Genomic DNA, 19,329 nt, shown 5'->3' on the forward strand with positions numbered 1-19,329 from the left:
ATTTCACTACACTGCCTCAGTGCATCATTGATTATAGAGATTGTAGAGAGTCAGTCTGTACGGGCCGTGATTGAGACTGTCGCATATAGACTGGCACAAAGCATGGTGGACTGGATGTCCTGTTCATTATCTCACACCACCTGCCGTGTGTAAACTCAACTCTTCCCCATATTGAGCTAGTAGCTAAAGAGTCTTCGGCTGTGTTGATAATGGTGGGGAATATCACACATAAGTAGGGCTTGGTGGTGTGATAGTACATGGTGTGTAACGATGGGAAAAGTTTCAACTAGTAGTCAACAGGTTTTCAAGCCATTCCTAGAGCCTCTCCAGCACTGCACAGGGGAATCCAAATGTGCTGCTGGGGAGGCTGCAGGAGAGGTTTGAAAACCCCTGTTCTGTATTTTGTATGCCACAGTTTGTCCATTGCATGATTTGAAGAAAATCCCAAAACAATTTAAAACATTAATACATAAACACGCTATTTGTGTTGCATGTGTGGGACCGTTCAGAGAGTTCCTGTCTATACAGAGCATTTAAATTCAGTCACCTACAAGTAGCTGCTCGATTTAATAATTAAAAGATTGCGATCTTGATTCAAACACCCATGCGACAAGTACGATCACAGCAAACATTCAAATATGCGTTGACGCTGCCGCTGCCGAATACAAATGTGATATTGATTTTATATAACAGTTCAATTAACAAAAGGTTAATATTAAGGGCCAGAATTTTCGGACAAATTAGTGTGAGAACACAAAACCAAAAAAGCTTAGATGTCAGTGGAAAGATATGTGCGTGATCTACTGACAACACGCAAATTAAAGAACACAGACGCAGACGGGTCGTTTCCATAATGACCAACGCAATTTACCAAGAGCAGCGCAAATTAGCATCTGGTTTAAGACATGCTTTTTAATAATATAAAAATAATAAATAAATGAATGGGGAATGAATCAACTTTTTGAATGAATTGGTTGAATGAATGATTCAATGACTCACTCATTAAGACCATATAATGCTTCGTTCTTGAATGAATCAGCCGTTTGAATGAATCAGTTGAATCTTAATGAAAAGGACTGTTAAAAATGTATTTGTCAGTGTATAATTCATTCAAGAGATTCATTCAAAAACACAGATTTTTCCAGTAATGAAACAAGTAAAGTATTTGAACTGATAAAAAAAAAAAAAAAAAATTTGAATTACAATTTCTTAAATATTTTTAAATAGACTGCAGCAATTAACATTTTGTCAGAACCTCTCTTGTCAGAATCGTGATTCTATTTGAAACAAAAAAAAAGTCGTGATCCTCAATTTATCCAGAATCGTGCAGCTTAACCTACAAGATCGCATTAAATCCTTGAAAGTCAGTCACTATACTGTTTGATGCTATAGTTGCCGTTTCTACTCAACTGTAGTATCTAACTTCATCATGCAGTGCATGTAATGTGCTACATTAGGAGTTGCTGTATCGCATTGCTGCGCATTTGCTTAAAGCTGAACTATGCTGAGTGGTCTCCGTCGCTCATATTGCCTCAGATCACCAACTCTCATTGGAAAGATATTACTTCTAGTTGTTTTATCTGCAAATAGCTGTCAGTAGGCCTGTTGCAATTTAATCACCTTATTGGAATTATTTGAAATAACCAGAATTATTGAGCACATTAAATGTCATCTAAATAAGGGAATTTTAAGTGCATATAAAAATAGCATGTTTTTTAGTCTTTCTTCTAATATATAGTTTTGCATCAGTAAATGTATTTCTGTGTAAGAGTTTGTTTACTGTATATCAGGTGTGTGTTTGTCTGCTGTAACGCTATATTTATACTGTAAACTCGATGTTAATAAGCCCTCTGAGACACTCACTAGGGATAGATGGACAGAGGAAGAGATTAGAGAGGTTGTTAAAACAGGAATCTTAAATGGAAGAGTAATGCGAAGATAATTTGATTCACTTTGCCGCACAGTAGTGTCAATATTCAAAGTATGAATATTATAGTGATCTTTTGGGCTTGCTCTTTTTCTTTCTCTTCTTTTTTTTTCTCTTTCTCTCATCCTTGTTGGTTTCCCACAGACAAATCAGTGGCTTTAAACAAATGAGAGGGACCGAAAAAAAAGAACAGAGTGTGAAAGGAGCAAATGTGCAGGAGGAGGGCTGAGGGTGGAAATACATCAGGGTCGCTTGTGGGAGGTGCAGGTGCGTTTTGGAGGAGAACGTTTTAAGTGTGCTTGTGTTTTGCAGTCAGAGCTATTTTAAACAGAGCTCTCAGGGCGTGTGATGCTTACTCACGCATCAACATAACACACCTGCTACAGGCAGAGATGAAAGGAAGAGGGTTGTGAGGAAATGACAAGCAGAGGAAGATCTGTCTTCTTGGTTATACCTTGCCGTGTTTTTCCAGCCTTATTCCCACATGAGTTTTTTTCTTTTTCTCTCTCTTCATCACTTCCTCCCACTCCACCTGTCGTGCATGTCTTTGGTAAAAGCTTACGATGCATTCTGGGGGTAAGGGGACAAAATTCCGATGCTCCCATCAATAAAGGGAGCGTGTGAGAAAAAAAACGACAGATTAAAGATCTTTTCTTTTTGCTGGTGGCGGACTTGGGATGCATGGCTTCTAGTGACCCAGATACACTCTCCCCATCCCACTGTCCACCTGCCAAAGACTGCAAGCTTTAGCCAGTCAAAGCAGAGGCAAAGAGAGGATTTGAGTACTAGAACCAATAGTGTGAACAAATTAGGGGCATTTTTTGAGAAATTTTGTTGATTATTGCAACAGCTTAAAAACACGTGATTGATTATTGTGAATGTCAAAAAATGGTTCTCATTCTCAAAACAAAAGTGTTTGCCAGTGGCACATGATCCTTTAGAAATCATTCTAATATATGCTGATTTTGTGCGCTCAAGGTTGAAAACAGTTGTGCTGCTTAATATTTTTGTGGAAACTGAGATACATTTTTCAAGATTATAAGAACAGCATTTATTTAAAATACTTGCTACAACAATGTAAAATTATTTACTCACATTTGATCAGATTAGTGCATTGTTATTCCTACTTTAAGTATTAATTTCTTCTTTCAAACACAGATCTACACCTAGGGCTGAGTATTGATTCAGATGTCCCGATTCGATTAGATTCCGATTCACAAGATCTCAATTCGATTCTCGATTCGCTGTTTTCAGTGATTCCATTTTCACTGGCCCCACCACAAAGAAAGTAATAAATGAATAAAATAGTTATTGTTTTTGTTGTTTTTGACCCATGTGTCCTTGTATTGTAATAAATATGGTTATGACACCCACAATTTTGTACCAGTGAAATTGAACAATTCTCGATTCCAATTTCAATACCACAGCTAAAACTACTAATACAAATTTCAAAGATTATTTAAAAACAAGTAAACAGTCATTAATAAAAAAAGAACAAATAATTAAACTAAAAGCAATAACACAAATAAATAAATACAATAAAACTGCTTTTAAGGTTGTTGTTTTTTAGGTATAGGTCTAACAGTTCTCAGGAAAAGAAATTGAATAAAGTAATCAAATGGCTCACGTTGACAAGATTAACTCCTTGGTAAAAAATTTGGTACCGAATGGCAAGAGATTTTTTGATACTCGATGGTATCAAGGCAATTTGGTCGGTGCCTAAAAAGTATCGAACTCGATACCCAGCCTATACGTTTGTGCCAATAGTAAATCATACATGTGGGAGTCTGCTCAAGCTGTCATGTCCATCTTTTCACCTTTATTACAATACATTATGTAACACAAAAGCAATAGTAGCATCTCATAAAAGCAAGATGACAACATAAGTTATAACTGTAATTAAACTAAACTATCTCCATGCAGCATATATTCTCTGGCTCATGTAGGCATCTTACAACAGTTCCATGTGTTCCATGCATTTTATTGATGCCTTTGGTAGGCAAGGATTGCGAATTTTTTTTATTTTGTGATGGTTTACTAGTCAACTAATTATTTGCAGAATGAGTACTCATCTAATTCTCATTCATTTCCCAAGTTTATACCCTTGTGAGAAGCTCTGGGCCAGACCAGAGAATATATATATATATATATATTTTTTGTACTTTCTTGTTTGTGTGGTGTGCAAATGCCTGGAACATGGAAAAGCCTACTCTTATCCGTACCTTCTGTCTTTCCGTCTGTTTGAGTTTTGGTGTGTGTGTAAGTATTTATCCTGGCTGTAAGTTTGTGTGTGTGTGTGTGTGTGTGTGTGTGTGTGTGTGTGTGTGTGTGTGTGTGTATGTGTGTAAGTATTTATCTTGGCTGTAAGTTTGTGTGTGTGTGTTTCTTGTATGCAACATTCAGTATTTTGCTTCTTTCAGTTAATTATATACAATTATAGACACTCCAAATAAACGTGTTATCATTGATTATGTACTGTATGTGTTTGCCTTGATTTATAGCACACTTATTCAGGAACATTATCTGAATGTATGTTACCTGAAGTGAGAATAATAGTAAGTTTAATTGTTTTACTTATTTCAGATAATTATATACAATTATAGACAAAGTTCCAACACATTGGATTTATGTTTACCTTGAAGCTCACTTATTCAGTAACATTACCTAAATGCCTCCCCTGTCACTGGACTGTGCAAAGTTAAAAAAGAATTGGTTATTATTATTTATGGGTTAATAATAATAATAATAATAGGATCTGTTGAAATTTGTCATTGGTAGCACTACCGTTATTGTCTTCTCTAATGGGTTAATCCCTTCTGCTGTTTTATTCCAAGCTCTAAGTCAATTTAAATAAATGTCTGCTAAATGAATAAATATAAATGTTGGTATAAATGATAGTGAGCTTTACAGGAAGACTGCTTACTGCAAACAATCTTTCAATTGTTTATCCTGTTTTTCAAATGTTTATGAAAAAAAGAAAGAAAAGAAATACAAATAAAAGGAACATAATTCATATACGGAAAACACATTGCATTGCGATATTGGCTGCATCGTGTGTTTTTGGCAAACTGTACTGAGACATTTTCTCACGCACTGCCCACACAATCTTCTCTTCCTCCTTTCCTCACTTGCCCATCTGTCGTACTGTGAAGAAGAGACAGAAACATTCAGATTCAGCACACAGTTGGTTTAATCAGCTATTTCCCCACCTCGAGACTTGAGATTATGTGCGTGTGGCATCCTGTGCGATTGGAAAGCGAAGAGTTGCACTCGTACATCTCAGGCCTGATGTCCTGCTGCTTTCAGTCGAGAGGTGCTGTACTGACGACTGCAGCAAAGGAATGTAGCATAGAATTACTACTATTCAGACTCACAACTATGGATTTAATAAGCAAAGGATATAACAGTCAGGGTAGTTGAAGAGAAAGAGATGTCTAACAGTCCTCAGTTCTTCAGTCATCACGTAGTCATCACAGCAATGCAGGTATACAAACACTGCAAATGTGTATTCTGCTTTGTGGATTTCTGTGTCCATATCCACACACATACTAAGCAAAGGCTTGTGTCCAACATGTAATGCCCAGTAATCCCGGTTCCATAGTGTTTAGTGGCCAATTACCCATTTATACTCTGTCTTGTCTCTTGGAGGATAGAGAGTATTAGCCGATCATTTGGCTGCTGTTTCTGCTCTGGGTGGAGTCTGTCGACAAGTTAAAGGACAAGGCTCTGGGTAGCTGCCCAGTGTTTAATTATTCATAAAGGAGAAGAATGCAAATGATTAGGCTTGATTCCAATATAACAGACATCTTCTGACATTGATAGGTCAATAACTTGACTCTAATTTTTTGTTCTGTTAATTTATTCAAAAGTATAATAACATTATAACAATCATAAGAAGACACTTTCCCCCACTTTTTTGGGGGCAAGTACCCTACTGTTTTATGTTTTTAATAATAATATTATTTCTTAGAAAAAATATTGTTATATACTAACAAAACTGTCACTGTTTATTTATATTATATTTTATAAATATTGTATTCATATAGTTTTAGTATAAGCATAATGTTTTTTGTTTATTAGAAAAAATATATTATATTATATTATATTATATTATATTATATTATATTATATTATATTATATTATATTATATTATATTTAGTGCTATCGATTTAACTGGTTAATTTATTAGTTATGGGGAAAAATAACGATTTAAGTTATTAACGCGTTAAAATTATTAACGCATTTAACTCACCCGCACCGCCCCGCCCCAGACCTGCGTAGGTCATCTTACGTTTCATACAGTTGATGGGTGACAAACATGGAGCAGGGCAACATCTCACTGCGTGATGTAGCCTATAAGAATGTTGTTAATGCCCCTAAAATTCAAGATATCAGTGCAAAAATGCCCCTCTATGAGTTTTTAATCTCATATTTATATTATGATATAGTTAAGCAATATCACACGAGTAATGAGTGCAATATCACATGAGTGCAATATCACATGAGTGCTGTTTTTGTTCCAAATAGCACGAGTGCAAATGTGGTCGGCTACTGATTTTATAAAACAGTTAAATAAACAAGAAGTTAATATTGTGTTATATTTTAGACACATAATTGTCTGCTTTTGCTTAATTTTGTCAATGAAAATATTATCTACAAAGCCAGAGCAGAACCGTTGTACGTCTGAGCAACACACAGCGGTGTTTAATTTCTAAATGAAATTGGGGGGAACCAATGATTCAGTGGCCCATTCATAAAGAGAGCTTTACCTCATTTCTGAACGAATCAGCTTTTTGAACAAATCAAATGAATGAATGACTCAATGACTTACTCAATTACACATTTACTGCCACCTACTGGCAGTTTTAGTTTCTTATTTAGAGTATCTTTAAAAAAAAAAATCCATATTAATAAAAAAAAACATGAAAGGTTCACTCCAAAATGAAATTTGTCATCTCACCCTCATGGACGTTGAAGCCTAAAGAAGCTCAACAGTTATAGCAAAGTTTTTTTTCTACTTTTGAAGTACAACCCATAGCTTCACAATTAATAGTGAGACGGTATGACTAATTCACACACAATCGCTCTCTCAATAATGCATTCAAATAAATGTACTCTTACTGTGCTAATTTATCTGATTTAGAAACGAGCAGAAATCTGTAAGAAATGTTTCGACCCATAGATAAAATAACTGCTGAAAGTAGTTCAGTTTTATGTATTTTATATAAATGATTATATCCATTCATTCATTATCCAAACCGGTTGTCCTGTGAAGGTTCATGTGGAATATTTTATTTTATTTTATTACATTTTATTTTATTAGCCTACATTTACATAACTTTGTCACTGTTTATTAATATCTTAAAAACGGCAAATTCAAAGTCATGTGGTTTGTAGGGATGTGTTGTTGAAATGTCCTTAATGTCCACTTGCCTGTCAGAAGGTGCTTTAATTAGCCTCACTAAAAGTTTTCCCAACATCTACCATTGTCAAATGTCTTATTGCCAGATCAGTTCCGAGGTGTCTTTGCTTTCCAGTTTGCATTCAGTCTCACGCGGTCTCTTCACTCCTCATTGGCTCTCTCACTCTCTCATTCCAGCAATTGGCAGATGTTGGTGTGAACACTGCCAGACAAAGCGGAGGCTGAACCTGTTGCATCCTCCCTTAGAAGATTGTGTTTGACTCATCCATGCATGTCCAGACACAACAAACAGCCAACCTCCTGAACCACCTCTCCTGTTGTCCTCCTCACTCTGACTTTCCTTCCCTCTTTGTCTTTCTCAGTTTGATCACTCACTCATTACGTCGTAATCTTCCAGAGACTCCTTTGTGCCATCCATACCTCATTGTGTTGGATCGATGTCACGAACGGCTTTATTATGTCTCCTCAGACCCTATGTCATCAACTGAATGAATCTTGAGTTAATGAACGTTCTTAGTCCTTAAGGTTCATTTATTTATGCTTTGTGTGTGCATGTGATCAAACCCTCATTCATTCTTTTTCTATCTGACTGTCTAACTATTCCTTGTTCTTTCGCTTGTTCTGTCTTTTGCTCTCTTTTTAGTTCTATTTTACAGTGTTGTTTGTTTGACCAGCTGTTCATTCTGTCTTTTGATTGTTTCACCAGTCTGTCGTCCATTCACCAGTCTGTCGTTCGTTCATTCATTCTGTCTGTATGCCTTTCATCTGTTCTTGTCTGTTTGTTCATCCGATTGTTCACTCTGTCTGTCGCTCTCTTTGTAGTATTATCTTACTGTCTATGATTGTTTGTTGTTCATTCAATTAGTCTGCCTTTTGTTTGTTTGATCGTTCAGTCTGTCCATTGTTCGTTCACTTTGTCTTTCTGTCTGTCAGACTGACGTTTGTTTGTTTTGTCTGTCTGTCTCTTGTTTGTTCTGTCTGTCTGTCTGTCTGTCTGCTGTTCATTTGTTTGGTCTATCTTTTTTTGTCTATCTATATCTGTTTGTCTTCGTTGTCTATCTGCCGTTCCTTGTATCTGTCAGGCGAAAGTTGTGTCAGTGCATACAGTAAGTGTGTGAGAGTTTCTGTTTGTGTCCATAGTGGAACATGAGATGAGGAGAGCTGGAATAATTAACTCAGCATTGCTCGAGGAACAATAGGAGCAAGAGTTTTGAAAGCAGGCAGTGGCAGGTCGGATGTGTTTTTGACACTGAGATGCTTGTATAGAGTTGGAATGGAAGTTGATGTTGTGTTCTCCCTCCAGTCCCCTTCCTGGCAAACCTGTCCTTTGAGACATGTACTGCACAACCCCCCAAATTCCCAAAGTCAGGACGTCCTCATTCATAATGGATACTCAGTGACTCTCTCTGCGCTGGTTGGTGCCGTTGAGGTTCAAGCCTCTGGCTGCAAGTTTGTCGCAGATCATTAGCAGACATTAATAAATGCCATGCCTTCAGCTAGAGCGAAGAAGTGTTAGCACGGTTAGCAAAGCGCAGTTTGATGCCAGTTGGGATAAGCTTTTTAGTACCGTTTAGTCCTCACCATTTACTCCTGAGGGCAGTGACTTTCAATTGCATGTTCAGTTATGGCACATTAATAAAGGATAGCTACTCTGGCATATTTATTTTGCATGATTAAGCAGAGAAAGGATAATAAAAAAATAAAAAAAAACTAATGATAGACTAGAGGATGACTTGAGGAGGATGAGGAATATTTTTCCTCGGTTTCACTAGGACATTAACTGAAATACCTTTTTTTTTGCAGAGTGGTGAATTGAGGCATTATGGACTCTCAGCTTTATTTCTACATATTTTGTGTTTCATTATTTGAACGTTTTCTTCAGTGGTCAGGACTTATGTAAATAATTGTGAAATTATTTGATAAATGAACCATTGTCTCTGTTTGAAGTAGTCATTCATAATAAGTGAACAATAAGTGTAGTGGAATGCAAATGTCTTTTTGAATTCTGCATTTGCAAATGTTCACATTTTGTTTGGTAAAAATTTGACCATTGGGAAAGACAAAATTGTGCTTTGTAATGAATAATTGAGGTCAATTATGAACATTCCTCTTCATTTCCGTGTTTAAAATATGAAGTACAATTACACAACATAACTAAGATCGGTAGCTTTTTGTTCACTATAAACTCATTTAAATGATCTGCAAATGTTTGTACAGAAAAGTGAGATTAGTGTTGTCCAAATTATGAGCCAATTATTTTTAGTGAATCAAAAACTGGATGAATTTGTAATAGCATACTATCTTACCATTTTTTTGCCATATTTTGAAAGCCATTCAGTATAGTTTGTTTCATGAACGGATGACTCTTATGAGTTGATACATTTAATAAATTATTCAAAATAATTCACAAACTCACAAATTACCAGAATTAATCAATATGGACTGTCGGAGGTGTTGTTATTTGATTTGCATAACATTCATTGGTAGAGCTAGCTGATAAAACTTTGATAATGAGACCATATGAGTCAAGACAGTTTATCTGAAGCTTTGGTTAAAAAAAAAAAAAGAGGCATATCCTGATTATATTACATGTCTTGACCACCAAATATTTATAGTTTGATATTAGCTTTCTACAATGCCTAATTTCCCCCCTTTTAATCAATGGAAGCAATTACTGAGAAACTGAAACTGTTGTCTGCATAAATTGACTTCAATTCATGTTCAATGAGGATCACTTTAATGGGGGGTTCTGATGTGTGATATGCTAGGTTCTCTATCTGCCCACTGGGTTTCCATTGTTGCGCCACTGCACTCCAATTTAGCCTGTGAAACCCTAGATTTATGGCCAGGCTTTCTCATTATAGATAACTGATATCTGTAGCTTTAGGTGCTTGTACAAAAAGGTCACAATCATTTGAGCCAGTTCAACTCTTATGTGAAGCTACAACCATCTTATAAATTAGCAGGCTTTGTGCAATTCAGTTCTTTGTGAAACCCAAATAAAACCTTTTATATCCTCCTTAAAAAGCATTTTCTCCTTGAAGTACTTGAAGAGTTCAGATGCAAAAGCCTCTAAGTGCCATCTGAAATTTTCTTCTAGAATGATCATTTGTATCAAGCTTGTATATTTAAGTTCAGTAATTTCACTTAAATGACAATAAATAGGTCATTTTCATTGCCATTTCAGTGAAAGTACTGAATTTAAACATACAAGCTTGATAAAAATGATCATTCTAGAAGAAAATTTCAGATGGCACTTAGAGGCTTTTGCATCTGAACTCTTCACTTGTAACCAACATGGACAGATTTCTGAGTCTCAGATAAATACCTGCCAATGACTTCAGCTAAGCAGGCTTTATTGAGGCACTGCATATTCTTTCCTTATCCTTTGTCAATTTATCTCTTCACATTACCCTTGTGTCTTAGAAGCCTGCTATGTGTGTTTTTATTTTTACGAGGCCTATTTGTTTTTCCAGAAGAGCTACAGCCTTTTGTTGCTCGACAGAAGGGTGATTATTCAAATACCGAAGAGGAGCAATTTCTCCTGCATTCTAATACACACACACACCACCATTAGGTCGTATTAGTTGTGGGCCACAGGACAGCAAATTATTAGAATCCATGATGAATGAGTTGCGAAGGAGAGACAGTGTTATTTCAATGAGCTCTTTGGTCCTTGGGTAGTGTATTCTCAAATGCCAGAGGAAGGAGGACAAGAAGACAACTGTAGTTATACACTGACCAACACTCAAAGCAGTGGATCTTTTAATTAAGTCTGGATCATGATTATAGATGCCTCTTCATTAACGATTTAGCGTTTCTCTGAATGAAAGGGCTAGTACAAAGAAACGGCAAAGAAAGACCAGCTCTAAAGCCTCTTACCTTTGTTGCTAATTTACATGCCAGTGTACACATGGTCAAGTGGAGGCCTTTATACACATTTGGCTAAAGTTCTCTGAGATTCGTACCGTAATCCTGGAAAATATGTGGGGCCTTCTTGAGGTAGTTTGGTTAAACCTATTCAATGTGAAGTGAACAATGCATTTCATTACAGTTTCATATTGAAGTAATTCTACCCACCAACAAAATGATTTGGTTCACATAATTTGATCTTGCCCAGTCTTTTCTGTGCAGGCTTGTACATTATAAACAACATTTCAAATGTCTTGGTCAAAATGTACATCTTGGTCCTTCCTGCTGTAGAATCTAGTAGAGCTATGTGTCATGTATAAGGTTGGCAAACTTTTCCCTAGGGTCATATTGTGTGCTGAGTGTGCTTGTTGCAAGTGGATGAGGTTGGCAGCCTGTCAGCTTCCTATATGCCTTCCAAGCCTTCTTGTGACCTCAGCATCTCCCTCTCCCTCGTGTCGCTTTCTTTCAAGATTGTATCAGATATGTGGGGTTGTTTAGAGGTGGATGGAGAGGCGAAGGAGTTTGTTTGATGAGTTGACAGCCATTACGGCTTGTGGGGTTCACAGGAACAGGCTGGAGTGACATTCGTCTCACTGTGGAAATGTCATTACATGGGACTTCACCAGCTGTCTCACTGTTAGACCCCCCCCAACCAACCGACAGCCAACTGCACTGTCTCAGATGTATAACTATACAACTGTCACTGGCAATATCCAATACAGATAAATAATAAAAAAAAGAAACAAACATTATGTTTCTCTTTCAGTTGTGTTTAATGGATTAAATCAAGAATTGTCATGTGCTCCCTGCTTTTGTGACAGCTGTCTGTGTTGTAATGTGCTGTAACTGTTATAATGTGTTCCATCACTAGTGCAGTGACTCTCCCAGGGTAGGGGTCTTGATAATGCTGGTTTGGTAGAGCCGACACTTTGAGTTTCAGCTTAAAAATGTATCCATGAACCCTAGAGCTAACTGGACATCCAGCTAGTGAGTTAACATCCTCCAAAGGACACATGATAGGTACAACAACCTTCTCCCAGTGTTTGTCACCTTAACTGGCAGTTCAGGATCTGTAATGATCTCATCTACAAGCCCTGAATAGATCCATAATGAAAGCTATGCAGATTCTGATGATATGAGGGAAATACAAAGCAGGTCAAATGAAGTGTCAAACCCCTATTCCTTCTCTTTCTGCTCCAATTATCAAAGCGCAGACCACCGTAATGAGTTATTGCCTATGAAGTGAGGGAAAAGGGAATGTGGGGGAGGGCTGAGGTGGTGAAGTGCGAATGAAACGTGTTGTTGAGACCCCCCTTCGCTCCATCATATTTGCTTTCTCTAGCTGTTAGATATTTGAAGTGGACCACAGACCAAAAGGAAAGGCGAAATGCCGACACGTGACAGATGTTTGTCTGTCGCTCCAGTTCACCAGACAGCTTGCGCAGATAATGCTGGTTTCCCTGATCTGATCCGAAAGCTTACTGCCTGGCTGCATTGGCCAATCCTATTTGCCTTACTTTTCTTGGCCCACAGGTCCTGGAGCCCATCTTCAAGATGTGATCTCCTTAGCTGTCTCAGCTGAGCCCAATACGCCAGCTTTGGCCTCCTGATCCGTGCTCAGGCACATGTTAAACAGGCTTTCCAATCCGTGGCGTGCATCCTTAATGATTGTTGATCTGGATGTTGTTGGAAGCAGACAACCTGAGCCAGATTCCACTGCCACAGCATTACGTATTTAACTCAAGAGCCGCAAAAAACAGAGGGGTGTGTAATTGATATGTGAGAAGTTTCTTTTGTATACACTGTACATCTGTACAGTAGACGTTTATTTTAGAATTCACATTTTTGTTCTTTCAGTCATAAAGTTCACTCGTCATTGTGTTTAATGACCTCCTCTGCATCATCAGGGGCACACGGGCTACGCAGCTGTTCGGGTTTTATCATAATTAGTTGAAGGAGAATTAATCAATGTGAATGCTTTATCTTTAGAGATACGGAGATTAGCAGACCAGAGATGTCATATTACCATAATGCTTGATCACAATGGTTTAGGAAAATTTGAAGTGTAGTATCCATTATAGATGAATTTTGGCTCTTGAGTTTTAGTTTGACAGGTTGTTCATATTAGCAGAATAAATAGTAAATGTAGTGTAGTCATTTCCCAGTTTCCCATACTAGAATGATTTCTGAAGGATCATGTGACACTTTAGACTGGATTAATAGCTGCTGAAAATGCAGCTTTGTCTACTCATTATCACAGGAATATATTACATTTTTAGATATATTATTATTTTAAAATTGTAATAACATTTCACAGTGTTGTTACTCATTCTTCCCTCTTTTTTTTCTTGCTGAGGAAAACTTTTTTCTATTGGGTGGACATTTTGGCCACCTGAGCAAAAACATTTTATTTCATTTATTTAAAAACACTTTATACCAGATTTGTACAGCGTACGCACACAGAAATGAAGGAGAATTAATTAATTTATACTCATACATCACTGCTCAGTAATAATTCACATCTGTTCATAATACACAGCCTAGTTCTTTAACACAAACTGAAATGTTAAACATGTATTAGTAGTATATGCACTAAATTATTTGTCATTGTTATAAAAAATTTGATCAAATAACATTAATGTTAACAGTTAAATTTTACTATAAAGTGTTTGCAATATATTTTATTGTTGCAATGTCTTTTTAAAAATAAATGACACATGATGATTTTGTATTCTATATGAATAATTTCAGATTACAAAATGTATATTATATATAAACACTTGTTGGCTGCATTGTCCGTGGAAATGCACACCTCGCCTTCTTCATTCAGACCCAAGCCAGCAAGCACATTTCAACCCAGAAGCAATGTTTTCTCCTGTGTGGTCAATGGGAAAGTATGAAGTTTGTTAACAGCTCTTTAATTCAAAATCCTCACGTATAAAATAAACAGTGAGACTTTGATATGGTTCAGTCATCCTGCTGGATCACATGCCAGTTGTTGTCACATAATATTCCACCTCTTACAGCTCCGCTTCAACCTTCCTTCAGGTATCGGACCGTTTTTGGATGGCTTGAGGAAAGAACATACGAGAGGGAATGCAGGCTGGTTGTGTTGCCTCGCGAGGTCAGAGTACATCAGAACGTCGAAATCCAAAATATGCTGTGCTTTTTCTTAGGTACCAAGTCGTCTGAAGGATTTGCTCTTCTACAGAACTTTTGTTGAACCGCTTCCGCTTGCACTCATCTTTTTCAAATGATCCTCACTCACTCAGCACGTGCAGTGTTAAAATGGTTAAATTTCTGCGTCAAACGTAAATAAAACATAATAAAAAAAAAGTAATAAATGAAATAATTATAAAAAAGTGTCAGTGACAAACATGCCTCTGCTATTGTAATCTCCGGTTCACGTGGAATGAGGTGACTGAAGAACATTACAGTTCTTTTCTCTCCATTATATTTAAGGATTATGTTACAAAGTTAGGTGAGCTTGATCTGCTTACCAGCGCAATGTAATCACGCATAAACATCTCATTTTTTACGTCATCAAATCTGGCCAGATGGCATTTCTGTTCTAGTTTCTGGGGTGCACATTATGCAAGAGATGATATATTTTTTGGTGCTTGCTACAGCACTATACATGTTTTTCAACAAATAAATAACAAATACAAACTTATCAGCCGATGCAGATAATTAAAAAAATGCCAAATATTGCCCAATATAGATCGGCCTTGGCGATTAAAATCTGTCAACCACTAATATTTACTTATTCATGCCATTCACTTCCATGCTAAGTGTCTCATTGTAACCCAGATGTTAAGGAAGTTAAGTAGGAAGTAATTTTTTGTGGTAATTAATATTATGTCAATGCTGTAATTTCAGCTTGACTGGTACTGAACCCAGAATATTCCTTTAAACTTGACAAACAGAGAAAATGTTCCATAAACAATACAGTGGCTGTATTCTCTATAACTTCCTTGAAGCGAAATAACAACTGCAGGTGACATAAATGTAAACGACCAGCAGGGCTCAGTGGGTAGTCTTTTGCTGTCAGTCGGGGAATTGATTTCTGTGAGCAACCTGTCAACAGCAGTCCATCGTGTGAAGTTGCAGAAATGCCATTCTTTTTTGTTTTGTTTCTCGGGAACAACTCTTCCTAAAAGAAAATAGAAAATATGGCTGAAGATTGTAAGGAAATTATTTGAATCTGTTTTGAATGTCTCATGCCCGTTGTAGTTATGTGTCAAGGGCTGCCTCTTGTCATTTGTCAGTGTCTCTATTGGCAGCAACAATTTAGCAACACCTCTAAACCATCTTCCACTTCACATTTCTGTTTTTGAGACAGCTGGGTTTTGAACAGTGTGCTCCAGATCTGTGTATATATTTGATTGAAGTTGCATAATCTGGTAATATTTGCATGTAGAGATATACTGTAATGTTGTGTAAGCCTGCTGATTGCAGAATTATGTTGTCCTCTAACACTCTGATGACACTCTGGTTTTTACTTGGCTAGTTATAGCTTTTGTTTTTCAGTGTGAAGGGTTTTATTTTTGGTAAATGGCCTAGAGAGGTTGAGGAGGGGTTTGTGTATTCTGTTTGGAGATGTTTTTTTTATTTTTTTTGGAGTGGTGACTGGTGAGTATGAGGTTGGCTCTGTGAAGTTCTGTCAAATAGGGTTCACAGACAGCAGTGCGCTTCCTCTGTGCCTTCTCCTATCAGATGTTTGCCGTCTCTAAGGTTTCCAGACTACAGTGATGAAAGTTTGCTTTTAAGTTGGCATGTGTGTCTGTGTGTGTGTGTCTGTCTGTCTGTCTGTGTGTGTGTGTGTGTGTGTGTGTGTGTGTGTGTGTGTGTGTGTGTGTGTGTGTGTGTGTGTGTGTGTGTGTGTGTGTGTGTGTGTGTGTGTGTGTGTGTGTGTGTGTGTGTGTGTGTGTGTTTATAGGTAAGAGGATTACTGAAAAAGAAAGAATAATAATAAGTGTACATGCATAAAAAAGTATAAAGAGCTGACAACTGTTACATCAAGGATTTCATATTGGACGGACAGACAGATACGAAGATACTAACACTTATCAGTATTTTAACTACTGCAGTACGTAATTGTGGGAATTGCATCATTGCGAGTCTGTTTAGAATATTTGGATAATTTTACAACAGAGAAAATGTATACATGTAAAAAGCTGACAACCATTACATTTAAGGATTTCAGAATTGGACAGAAGAATAATTCATTAATTTAGACTCGGATTAAACTAAAATAGAGAAAAGTTATTGATGGGATGGCTGTCAGGGATGGCTTATCTATCTTTTTACATGATCAAGTGGTGCTGGTTTTTATTATAAAATTATTATATAGAAGCGGTACTCGAATAAACTCAAAATGTGGGACTGCTTAAAGGGTTAGTTCACCCAAAAATGAAAATTATGTCATTAATGACTCACCCTCATGTCGTTGCAAGCCCGTAAGACCTCCGTTCATCTTCGGAACACAGTTTAAGATATTTTAGATTTAGTCCGAGAACTTTCTGTCCCTCCATTGAAAATGTATGTACGGTATACTGTCCATGTCCAGAAAGGCATTAAAGACATCATCAAAGTAAAAATTCTAACTAACCCACTGATGTCACATGGACTACTTTGATGATGTCTTTATTACCTTTCTGGACATGGACAGTATACCGTACATACATTTTCAATGGAGGTCTTACGGGCTTGGAACGACATGAGGGTGAGTCATTAATGACATAATTTTCATTTTTGGGTGAACTAACCCTTTAATACTTTATTGAAATGAATTATTGCTGAGAGAAGTGCAGTACATAGAAGGTGTAATGAGGAAATTATTATATCTATCATGTCTATCAACAATCCCATAAAGTGCACCAAGTATAATCTGAAGATCAGTATCCCTCATATTATTCAATGTTATGTTGAAATTGCTTTTTAGCAGGCAACAGAATATAATGCTAAATAGAAAGTCAAGGCTGGCTTTTTCTTTTTGCAATTCTAAGTTCCACAAGGGATGTTGCATATATTTCAAGATTAACGTTGATAATTAATATCACAGTTATTAGTGGTTGAGGAGCTGCAGGCCTAAGGTTACAAATTCTGAACTTGCAATGAAAAAAAAAAACACAAGCCCCACCTGATCACGCTCTTTCTTTCTGACTGTCAAACACATGTTAATGCCTCTGCATATCTCACTGTACATCTTTAAAAAGCCTTGGCAGATTATGTTTTTCTATTTCATGTCTGTCAGAAATAATAATCACTCATTGCCAACTCTTTTCCCTCCGTGCTTCAATCACTTGCACGTTTTTCGTCTCATCTTACTACAGATGAGCAGCATTAAGGTGATTCAGTCACTGTGGAAACATAGGAGTTGCAGCTTGGATTAACCAGGAAATTTTGACCCTTGTGACTTTTCTGTGCTGTCAGACCTGCTTGGACTGACTGGCTGCAGAAAAAGAATTGGATAAACAAGATGACTTTCCTTTGCCAGAAGGCCCCTGAGCTGAACAGCCTGGCTGGGCCACTCGGCACCCTGCATTTGTGTTTGCAGTCCTGACATGGCACATGTGGCCAGGCGGGAGGCATGCTGCTAGCCAGGAGTGTGAGGAGGCCAGTGAGAGCAAGTGCCAGACTTGTGGGGAGCTTGCAGTCCTCTATGAAGCTGTGACGCAAGTAAGACTCAAGTCTGAGAAATCTCAAATCCGTACAGCTAAACCATTTCAAGATTGTACACTAAAGTGCACAATGCTGCTTGGGCAAATTGGAAAAAAACATGTTGATACTGAAGACAGTTCCAGAATTCCCAAGTATTGTAAGAAGGAAATTGGGTGGAATATTTTCCTTTCCCTGTCATTGAATCATGTGCTATGGTGGCTCTATCCTTCATCAAATCTTTGCCATCTTTCCTGCAACTTTCAATTAGCACCACATGACTCTGACTGCATTTAATGGGTCCCATTGGTTTTGAACCCTTCCAGCGGACCACCAACCATGTGCTCCTGAAGTCTGTCTCCTCAAAGAGCAGCTCAGTCATTGTTGCTTAGTTACTTTGGCTTAACTACTGGATCCAGGCTGGTTTAAATAAATTACCCACTATTCATACATCAGAGGCGGGGGGATTAACACCCCACTGGAATACAGGGGCTTAGTGGGGCACAGCGATCCTCAAATATGGACAATCAGAGAGTTTCATGGGTGCAGATTAATGTCAGCCTAAACCCAGATGGAAAATATTCTCTGATCTGAAAACGTGTTGAAGGTCTATCAGGTGCTCATTAGCGATAATGTAGCTTTTGTGAAAGCATGAATATAGTTTGTCTGATATCACTATTAGTGTATGTCAATCTGGGTTAGAGCTTGTCTGTCTTTCTGTTTGAGAAATATAATCTATCTGTCTACATATATCCTATGTACTGCTCTGCATATCCTTTTACCCATCTATCATTTTATGTATATTCTATCTGTTGTTCTATATCATTCTATATATTGTTGTATATCGTTATGTTATAATGCATCATTGTATTTATAACTTCTATCTGTCATTATTATTTGGTCAATTTTTCTATCTACCTCAGTCGCTCTACACATCATTCTTTGTATATCATTCTATCTTTCCTGTTTTTTCCTTCAATTTTAGAATAGAATAGAATAGAATGAGGCATTTATATAGCGCTTTCATATGTACTACTGTACATCCAAAGCGCTTTACAATCATATCAAGGGATCTCTCCTCAACCACCACCAGTTCAGAATTTTGATATTAACGTGCAATTTAAATTAAATAGTGCAGACTTTATTATGTGAACGTAGAACTTGACAGAAGTAACGTTACTCTAAGCATGTGTATTGTTTAATTATTATACATTTAATTATGGGATCATGTGTATTGTTTAATTATTAACTATTAGAGATCCTAGGTTTAGAGATCTAAATTACTTTGTTTGGTTTGAGGATTCAGTACCATTTTTGTATTATTACTTTGAGAAAGTGTTATTGAGATTTATTTGTAACTAATTCATGTTTTGTTTGTGTATCTTATAGGTTATCAACCTATTCTGT

At 37.0% G+C, this 19,329-nt stretch overlaps 1 protein-coding gene across 6 annotated transcripts in view; it reads left to right on the forward strand.

Annotated features, from left to right (window-relative positions):
* lrp8 (low density lipoprotein receptor-related protein 8, apolipoprotein e receptor) overlaps positions 1 to 19,329 on the forward strand; it is a 153,934-nt gene that overhangs the window by 15,914 nt on the left and 118,691 nt on the right. The gene's annotated exons all lie outside the window — the stretch shown is intronic.

The sequence above is a fragment of the Rutilus rutilus genome (genome assembly GCF_951802725.1).
Source record: "Rutilus rutilus genome assembly, chromosome: 12".
Taxonomy (NCBI): Eukaryota; Metazoa; Chordata; class Actinopteri; order Cypriniformes; family Leuciscidae; genus Rutilus; species Rutilus rutilus.